General features: G+C 42.6%; 1 pseudogene; it reads left to right on the forward strand.

Annotated features, from left to right (window-relative positions):
* The first annotated feature begins 966 nt into the window (after positions 1-966).
* LOC120863449 lies at positions 967-5,782 on the forward strand (annotated as a pseudogene).
* Positions 5,783-10,534: the final 4,752 nt, after the last annotated feature.

Raw genomic sequence — 10,534 nt, forward strand, 5'->3', positions numbered from 1 at the left:
CTTTGGGACGAACACCGAATTTTGTCAGGGGTAATGACTCTAGTCTTAGGATGAAGCAAAACCGTGAAAGGCAAAGCAGACAACAAAAACCATGAGATGCTGGGTGACTCCTTAGAATGCTAAGTCAAACATCTTTGGAAAAAAATCCCTACTTTAGACTTTCAAGTTTTATGGAATGAAAGTGTTCCAAGTAACCAAAGAGCTCTTAAAGTGAGAACACAGAGCAATTTAATTACAGATTATTTGAACACAGCTTGAAGTGTTAATATAGATGAGTGAAAATGTAGATTCAAGTCTTCATGAAAGAGCTTCAGCATATCACTTCTTTTCATATAAACCCATCTTTCTTGCCTCAGGACTTCCCTGGTGGTCCAATGGCTAAGAATCTGCCTTCCAATGCAGGTGTGATCTCCACTCGGGGAACTAAGATCCCACACACCATGGGGAACAGGAGAAGCAGCCCTCGGAATGTGAACCCAGATCCATTTTCCATGTGGCAACTTTCATTAACCTTTAGGACTGTTTGTCTCATTGACTGAAGAACCGTGACTTGTCCTCCTGGAATCATGCTCTTGCAGTGTGAACCTATTACTGCTTCTAGCCTGAGAGACCTATTGTAAGGGAGAAAGAAATGAAGAGGGCGAAGCTGACATAAGTGTGCCTTCAGTTTTCTCTCTTCTGTATGCACTCTTGAAAGAAAGAACGCGGCTAGGTATTTCTCTGTGTAAATGGGGAAAGGTGGATTCAGGAAGCTCTGAGTTAACCAGATAATTCTGGAAGGACTGCACTAGACCAGGAAGGTTTATCACAGATATCAACCAGGTAGAAAGGGCATTGGCATCATTGCAAGGAGATGGATGTGCCAGTTGTCCTCAGGGGGCATCTGATTCTGCCGGTTCTGTTCAGACTCCAGGGGGATGAAGTCTCTAGCTGACTCTCTTAACTAGGATGAAATGTCAATAAGGCATGATACAGGAAATAAAAAATGAAGACAGGGCATTCTGTGATCAAGGCTTGAAGGACATAGTGATGGTAAGAGGAGGCTTCAGTGGGAAGTTGGGGATGTCGAAGGGGAGGGGAGAGGGAGTGAGGAGCCAGACTCCCTGTGGGTCATTGTCTTGGCCTGGCTCCAGCTGGTTACCACTTCCCTAGAGGCAAGAGCTTTGAAGTGAGAATCTCATGAAAGGAGGTTCTGCTACCCTGACTCCATGCCCTTACCAGGAAAGACTGTTGTTGACGTGGTTAATCCGAGAACAGAGTGACCAACCTCAGTTTGTCCAGGATTTTCCTGATTTTTGCAGGAAAGGTCTCTAGTCTTGGGGAATCTCAGTCACCCTGGAGTCCTGTGGAATCTGATGCTGGCTGGTGGTTAGGACCTTGCAGGAAGTGATGCTGTCTTGGACACAGTATTTCTATCCAGGGCAGAGCAAGGGAGGAACAACGGAAGCAAATCAGAAAAGCATGGTTTACGTAGGAAATGTACTTTCTCTCATTTTAGATTCCAGGATCCCTTGACTCAGAGAAAGGAGGACAAAGCTGTTACTGTTGAGGTTCTAGATCACACTATTCAGGAAGCCAGCAAACCTGCATTCTGGTTCAGGAGACAGAGAAAGGGATTAGAAATATGAGGTAGTAGAGGTCTTTCTGTGGAGTAGATTTCTCCTCTGCCATGGGAGGATGCTGGCTGTTCATTTAACTTTTCCATAGTTCCTATTGGAAGAAGTCATCATTTGAAAATAATGATGGGTGAGGCAATTAAATTCTGTAGGTAAAAAACTCCATTGATGTTAACTCAAAATAAGTGTCAGTTCAGTTCAGTCGCGGCACACCAGCCCTCCCTGTCCATCACCAACTCCCAGAGTCCACCCAAACTCATGTTCATTGAGTCAGTGATGCCATCCAACCATCTCATCCTCTGTTGTCCCCTTCTCCACCTGCCATAAGTCTTTCCCAGCATCAGGGTCTTTTCCAATGAGTCAGTTCTTTGCATCAGGTGGCCAAAGTATTGGAGTGTCAGCTTCAACATCAGTCCTTCCAACGAACACTCAGGACTGGTTGGATCTTCTGTACATGTAGGAAAGACACCTGGAGGAAATGTATGAAGAGATAAATAGTGTCATGGAACATGCAAGAGGCAGCTACCTGTCCTTTTGCAGGAATTAGAAAATAAAACAGTTACCTTCTTTCACTATAGAAAAGGCTTTCCAGTACATAGGGTGAGTACCTGTTGATGGAAACCCATGGAGGATACAGACCTGAAGAGGTAGTAGAATCTGGACAATAGTCGGTAAGAAGCTGTGTAGGTAACTGGGGTAGGACATGGAGACAGAGATGATTTACCTTGGAAGCATCAGTAGCTTCAAATTCTTCACTGAGACATTTAATCATTTTTCCTTGAGAGGAGAGTTCATGGTCAAGTAAGTTTAAAAAACAGTTTCCTTTTGCTCCTTCTTCAGTATGTACCTTAGCAGGTGGAACTGCTTAACTTTGTTTAACTTTAGTATTTCCAAAAGTCATGTAACCAGGTAATCTCATTTTATTTTCAATTGAGAAGCAATTATTATCATCCTAAGGAAATTAGAGAACATACTTTCAGAAATACTGCTTCAGAAAATTTCTTTCTGAGAAAAATCCCAGTGAAAAGCTCAGAAAGGAATTTTCCTGACATTCTTTTAGAGGTCATTAGTGTCTATGGTTGGAATATGTGGCCTTTCAGAAAAGAAGCATTGTCTCAATTCACTGGAGCTCTGCAAGGTTGCATCTTTGTTAATCTTCTCTTTGAAAAGACATTTAAAATTCCTGGTGGCTCAGCTGGTAAAGAATGTCCCTGCCATGCAGGAGACTGGAGTTTGATTCCTGAGTTGGGAAGATCCCTTGGAGAGGGGAATGGCAACCCACTCCAATATTCTTGCCTGGAAAATTCCATAGATGGAGGAGCCTGGTGGGCTACAGTCCATGGGGTCGCAAAGAGTCAGACACGACTGAGCAACTAACACTTTCACTTCACTTTAAAATCCAAAGTCTAAAATGAGACCAGTCTTAGAAATGCTATAAACAAGAAAAGAGTTAAAAAGGCAGATATGAAAATTAAAGTAGTACTTTGAAGATCAGAATGATATTTGAATTAAAAAAAGATCACTCAAAACAGAAGTGTTGAAAGATTTGTTAAAATTTGGATGAAATTATCATTAGATTGAGTAAGGTACCATTAAGAAAAGATTTACTTGGGAAAATGGTTGAACTAGTAAAATATAAAAGTAGTTCCTACCCAAACACTATCCTTATGATGGAAAACTTGTTGAAAGGGCAAAACATGGGAAAATTACTTTATAAATATTTTATAACTAGAAGACGTTTCAGCTGAGCAGCCTAAACATAGCCTTCTAGGCTAGAAGCAATATACTTTCATTTTAATATTGTATAAATAGGTCATCCATCACTATCTGAGAATAGGTTTTTGCACTGAGTCAAAAAAAAGAGGGGGCTTTATTCAGATGAGCGGAAACAATAGGCCTTCATTAAGAATATTTAGAAAAAAGGTGTATGGGGAGAGGGATAAATTAGGAGTATGGGATTAAGAGATACACACCATTATATATAAAATAGATAAGCAGCAAAGATTCTCTGTACAGCACAGGGAGCTATATTCAGTATCTATAACAACCTATAATGGAAAATAGTCTGGAAAAAAAAGAACGAAAACAAATCACTTTGCTGTATACCTGAAACTAAAACAGTATCATAAAAAGAAAAAGGGTATACTATCTTTCAAGAATTCTCTGAAGATTTGTCTTAATTGAATTGATTGTTGATTGTCCTTTCCAAATAAATGAGCTCTTGGCTGAAGTCTTCTGGAAGAGCAGTTTGTCTCTAGGTGAGAGACGTGTTGGTCTTGGATGAGCGTATGTATTCTTTCCGGAGTTGCCATTTCTGTATGCAGGACTATGCTCAGGAACACTTGTGGGTGGTCAGTTTTCCTTAGAGATTTCCACATCCCCAAGAATATCCCTCCTCCCCATCTTGGTATCTCGACAGGGGTCCAGCGTTCCTCTAGCTGCCAAGAGTCCTCCTTTGGCGCTCCACATTGACGGGCTTACACAGTGCTGCTTTCCTGCCTTTTATTGAAACTTCATATTCTCCTCCTTCCTATTTACAAGAGCAGAACACTGGAAACAAATGTAAAAAAGTAAGAAAACTTTAAAAATGGGTTCTGATGAAATACAAATGAATCCCTAAAATAGTGATTTTGTTCACTAAAAAAATGTTAAGTGAAAAAAAACCCCAAGATATAAATTCTATGTATTATACAATCCACATAGATACATTCCATATGTATATTCTTTCTCTTTACATGTTTGCATACTGTTCTATGGTCTGCCCTGGTGGCTCAGATGGTAAAGAATCCACCTGCAGTGTGGGAGACCTGGGTTCAGTCTCTGGGTTGGGAAGATCCCCTGGAGGAGGGCATGGCAACCCACTCCAGTATTCTTGCCTGGAGAATCCTGTGGACAGAGGAGTCTGGTGGGTTACAAGAGGTCGCAACCATGGGGTCACAATGAGTTGGACGCAACTGAATGACTAAGCACAGCACAGCACACACTATTCTGTATAAGTATTCTCTGTACACACATATTTATACATATATGCCGCACTGACATGTTAATGGCACTTATCTCATTGTATAATTACAGTTGATTTTTGTCTTCTTTACCCAATTTTAATAGATGTGTATTACTTTGCCATTAAGAAAAATATTGTGGCAGAGTATTGTAGAGCAACTGTCCTCCAATAATTGTATTTTTGTTCTATACCTCTCAGTATTATACAGTTATAATTGTTGATAATTATTAGTTAAAAAAAGAGAAAGAACTGAAGATCCTGACAAGTTAAAGAAAAGTGAGACTGTGTGTGTTTATGTCCAGGCACTAGATGAACAGAATAAAGATAAAGTCATAGTAAACAAATGTCATAGAACTGTTTTCACTATAATCCATTCCATTCTTTGAATCCCTGGTTTTTGCTGGAGGAACTGGACGTATTCGTGCAGGTATGTTAATATATGTGCACAGACCTTGCATTTGTGTTCAGTCTGGAGACTGGACTTGTCCTCTGCTGATCAGCTCTGGGACTATCCTTGGACAAGTTCCCTGGCCTCTCTGGACCACAGTCTTCCCACCAATAGAGGAGAGGCTTGGGCCTGGCATCTCAGGGTCACAGAGGCAAGATTGAAGAGCATGGGCGTGAGCCCTGACCCTGGCACTTTGAGGATGACTGTGGTGGGGCCTTTACAGTAGGCGCCATGGGTGGTGGTAACCTTTCAAGTGTTCAAAGGTTTTTGCAGTTTTCTGCTGGGAGTTAACCACAGACTATGAGGAAGTTTGACCACGCTTAAAACCAGAGCTCCTCAGTGGGGAGCTAGCTTTGCAGGTTGGGGAGGTCTGTTCTCCGTGACTGACTGCAGTATGGTTCAAGTCAGAGGGAAAGAAGGTCCCTGGAACTCCATTCCAAGTAGTGCCTTCAAGGAGCCGTACTGGCAGCAGGAAATGGCCCAGTGACTGTGGTCGGGTCCGTGTTGATAGGTGGCATTCTCCGAGCTCTAACTAAATCAGCGGGTATCTTGTTGATAAGATTTGCTTCAGCATAGTTTCCAAATGGTCCTCTGTTTGCTGAAGATCCCTCCCAGTTGCCTTCAGCCCAGTTACCATCCTCATCTTTTGGAGACTATCAACAATTCCAACAGAACTTCTTTCCCAGAAGACATTTAGCACCTTTTTCTATTTAAAGGAACATGGGTACTTCCCAGGCGGCGCTAGTGGTAAAGAACCTGCCTGCCAATGCAGGAGACATAAGAGACATGGGTTTGGCCTCTGGGTTGGGAAAATCCCGTGGAGGAGGAAATGGTAACTCCAGTATTCTTGCCTGGAGAATCCCATGGAGAGAGGAGCCTGGTGGGCTAAGGGGTCACACAGAGTCAGACACCACTGAAGTGACTTAGCATGCATGCATAGGGCGAGGTCTTAAAAGATAATAAATTCATTTATTCTCACTTGGATTTGCATTTGTGATCAAAATAAATGTTAAAAGTGTTTGTAAAAGGAAATACAACAAATCCTTAGGAATGAAGTACTAAAAGCCAAACAGCAATGAAGCATGACCATCATTTCCAGGAGGACTTCTCTGCCTGGTTTTGTTCTGTTAGTCAGACAGTAAAATAATAATAATGAAAAGTCTGGAAATTGCCTTTTATTTATTTATTTATTTATTTTTAAAAAGAAGAGGTTTGGAGGAGACAGAAGACCCTTGAGGCATCCCTCTGGTGACTCTGTGGCTGTGACTGCCTGAAGTAAGATATTGTCCGTATAAGGGGTTTGTGCAACGATCCCAAGAAGTACATTTAAATGATAAACATTTTTGTAACAAAACTGGAAGTCTTATATGAGAACATGTGTAGGTTTGTGGGTTTTTCCAGGCCTTACTTATGTCTCTGGAACAGTGGTTGTACAACTTGAGCCGGGATCAGAATCACCTGAGCTTTTTAGAACAGTGACACTCCTCCCAGGCCCGGGGGAGCCCTGACTCAGTCAGTTGAGGACAGGCGTGGGACTAGAGAAATTACCTTTTGAACAAGTTCTAGGTGTTGCTGATGGTCTAGAAGAACCAACCTGGAGAAAATAACCTAGCTAGGGGAAGGCATTTCTTGTAAGGATTTTGGATTTTTTTTTTTTTGCCCCCTTTCCAGAATTCTTAGAAAAGTGTTCTAAAGATTATGCAAGGATATCTTCAAGACCCATTTGATTTGAAAATTTCCCATGAAAACAATGAAAGCATTGCTCCTTTGGATGCTCCAAGTAGGAGCCAATGAAGCGATTAATGGCATAGGTCTAATGGTGGCTGAGGAAGAGACTGGATTGTTTTCAGTTGACTAGAAAATCCTGTACACAGAAGGCATGCAATTTCTTTGAGGAATTAGATGAGAAAGTGAGATGGTTTTCTCTGTGGTGCACATTTAACTGAAATACCAAGATGGGCTCAGGATGTCACAGTTACTTGATGGGTACCTGGGTAAGCCCTCACAGATGTTTCCCGTCTTGTCACTCAGCTTACAGAATTGATGGCATCTATAGGCACGGACGGAGGAGGCTGGTGGGCTGAAGTCCATGAGGTCTCGAAGAGTCGGACATGACTGAGCGACTTCACTTTCACTTTTCACTTTCATGCATTGGAGAAGGAAGTGGCAACCCACTCCCGTGTTCTTGCGTGGAGAATCCCAGGGACAGGGGAGCCTGGTGGGCTGCCACGTATGGGGTCGCACAGAGTCGGACACGACTGACGCGACTTAGCAGCAACAGCAGCAGCATAGGCATGTACATGAGAGTCGGCAAACTCAGGAAGGGATGTTGACCAAGCAGCCTTCTCTGCCTGTGGAACCAGTTCCCATTCCAGAAGTAAATCATGTATTATCATTTCCTATATGTTTTGCACACGCCACTCCATCTGCCTAGAGGGACTCAGCCCAAGACACCTCCCTGTTGCTATTGTTGTCGTCTATTAACCCTCTGTGAGTGATTAACCTTGGGACTTGCCAACCTCTCACTGTCGTTGTTCAGTGATGAGCTGTTTCTTTCATGGAAATGGAAATATCTTGAGTACACAGCTGGTCTTGGATTCACCTCTGTGTCTCCAAAGCCTGATGGAGCATCAGGCAAATGTTTTCTGCTGAAAATAGGGCCATGGATAGTCACTGACAAAATCTTATCTTTCATATAAGTAAAACAATCAGTAAAACAAGACCACTCAAAAGCTGGCAAATGGAATGTGAGAGGTCAAATCTCTTTGCACTTTCTCCATGTTCAAGCCAACAAACCAACAAACTTCCTCCTGTTTCCAACCATTCTCGGCTCTCAGTCTCCCCTGGTCTCTGTCTGCTCCAGGATCTGCCAGGGCTCTTCTGAAAATTTCAGAAATCCACCTTGGATTTCTCATCTGGCTCCTTCCCTGCACTCTCTGAAGGAGATTGCTGTTTGTGTGTTTTTTCTCCTTAGAGACAAATCAGAGCTCTGATATTCCCACAAGTAAATGAAATGGAGGGTAAAATACCTGGTCCTTAGAAAGAAGCATGGAAGTATTTGATGTTACATTAGATTTTATGCTTGTTTTTAAAAGAAAGAATGGGATAGTGCTCTTCATTTTTCTATCTAGCTACTTAAACTAGCTATCTTTATATTTGTGGTTTTTTTTTTTTTTGGTACAGAAAAATGTTTGAACTGATGTTTCAGTTCAGTTCAGTCGCTCAGTCGTGTCCGACTCTTTGCGACCCCATGAATCGCAGCACGCCAGGCCTCCCTGTCCATCACCAACTCCCAGAGTTCACTCAGATTCACGTCCATTGAGTCCGTGATGCCATCCAGCCATCTCATCCTCTGTCATCCCCTTCTTCTCCTGCCCCCAATCCCTCCCAGCATCAAAGTCTTTTCCAATGAGTCAACTCTTCACATGAGGTGGCCAAAGTACTGGAGTTTCAGCTTTAGCATCATTCCTTCCAAAGAAATCCCAGGGTTGATCTCCTTTACCTGATGTTAATTATGGACAATTTATATAGTGGGACTCAAGTGCCTTTTAAAACACTGTTCTATATCCTGGTCAGTATTGATTCTTAAAGAGATAAACATTCATTATTTTTACAGTTGCTAGATTTTTACAATATGTTTACAATTTTTACAATATTTTTTACAATTTAAAATTATTGCCTCAATCAGTATTTAGAAAATCCATGCCTCAAATAATGTCAGACAATGGATTTATCTTTTCTGTTTCTGTTTCTTAGAAGACACAAATGTCAAGATTCATAGTTTAGGTTACCAAACCCTAGAGCAGAAAGGTAACCTATCTTTATGCAGAAATAAATTCTGTTGGACTGAGCTTTCACGACTGTTCAATCTGCAGCACGCGGAGCGTTCTTTGGGAGATGGAATCTGACTCTATTACGGTAGATCAAAGAGGGAGCTATTTCAGGCAGCCAAGGTGGTTCTGTGTTTAGAATGAGTCAAGGTAATGCTGTTTGGCAAGCTTTCCCCAAAAAGGCATGTAACCTTAGAAATGAGAAATAGAGCACAAGGTGGTCATGACCTGACTGTTCTCCCAGGGAGACAAGAAGAAGGGTGGTTGTTCTAGATGTGCTTGGTAAAGAACCTTCTAATTTTTCTGTCCAGATGACTTTATGAGGCTTTGGTGTTGCTATGTAAAGCTAGCTATATGTCCTTGCTGGGAACAGGAAATTAAAACGGAAGTTTTGGCTGAACCCTCTGGGGTTAGATTTCAGATAACGCTATGACCTGTGAAGCAGAGCATCCTATAGGAATTTCCAAGTTAAAATCCTAAATTCAGTTATGTGATTCTAACACATCTCATCCACCTCAAGGGTAAAAATGGGTCCATTTGTTGGGGATCAAGAAGAATTTGTGAGAAGGATTTCCTTGGAAACGGATGCTTCAAGGGGACAAGGTTTGTGTGTGTGTGCATGTGTGAGGGCACTTCTCCCACAGGGAAGTCAGGAGGGTTTTTAAGGGTTCCTGGGGTCACATGGAAAATGTGATTATGCATCCCCTTTCATGAGGAAGACACGGTAGATTGGTGTCTGGCTGTACCTAGGGGAGGTTCAGGGTGAGAGATGGGCTGACTGCTTGCCGTGATCTTATTGAGTCTATGGGATGGAATAAAAGGCACATGTCAGGATGAGAAGGAATGAAGATGGCCTGTGGGCTCCTGTTGGGTTAATGGCAGAACATCCCATCTCAGGCGGTGGAGTCCCGCAGGGACAGTAGCAACTGCTGTACTAGGATCCAGTGTAAGAAGGGCCTGCTCCAAACCAGGGATGGAAAGCCAAAGGCAGGCCAGTCAAGTCAGGAGGTTTTAAGGTATATTGAGATATAGCTTGGATAAGTCAGGAGTATGGCACCGGTTATATCAAGAGTCCACATGTGACCTCTTACATAATGACTGAAACATGAATTGGTCCCACTCCTGCTGAAGCACTGCCCTCAAGTGGAAATTAAAACGACACCCTCACCAGCGGACCAAGCAGCAAGCAAACACCGCTTGCTGGAAGTTCACACATCAGTAAATTTTGAACAAATCTACTTTTCCAGGAGTCATGTATGGATGTGAGAGTTGGACTATAAAGAAAGTGGAGCACTGAAGAATTGATGCTTTTGAATTGTGGTGTTGGAGAAGACTCTTGAGCGTCCCTTGGACTGCAAGGAGATCCAACCAGTCCATCCTAAAGGAGATCAGTCGGTGTTCAATGGAAAGACTGATGTTGAAGCTGAAACTCCAATACTTTGGCCACCTGATGTGAAGGGCTGACTCATTTGAAAGGACCCCAATGCTGGGAAAGATTGAGGGCAGGAGGAGAAGGGGACGACAGAGGATGGGATGGTTGGATGGTATCACCGACATGGACATGACTTTGGGTGGACTCTGGGAGTTGGTGATGGACAGGGAGACCTGGCATGCTGTGGTTCATGGGGTCGCAAAG

This window comes from Oryx dammah, unplaced genomic scaffold (genome assembly GCF_014754425.2).
Source record: "Oryx dammah isolate SB20612 unplaced genomic scaffold, SCBI_Odam_1.1 HiC_scaffold_5, whole genome shotgun sequence".
Classification (NCBI taxonomy): domain Eukaryota; kingdom Metazoa; phylum Chordata; class Mammalia; order Artiodactyla; family Bovidae; genus Oryx; species Oryx dammah.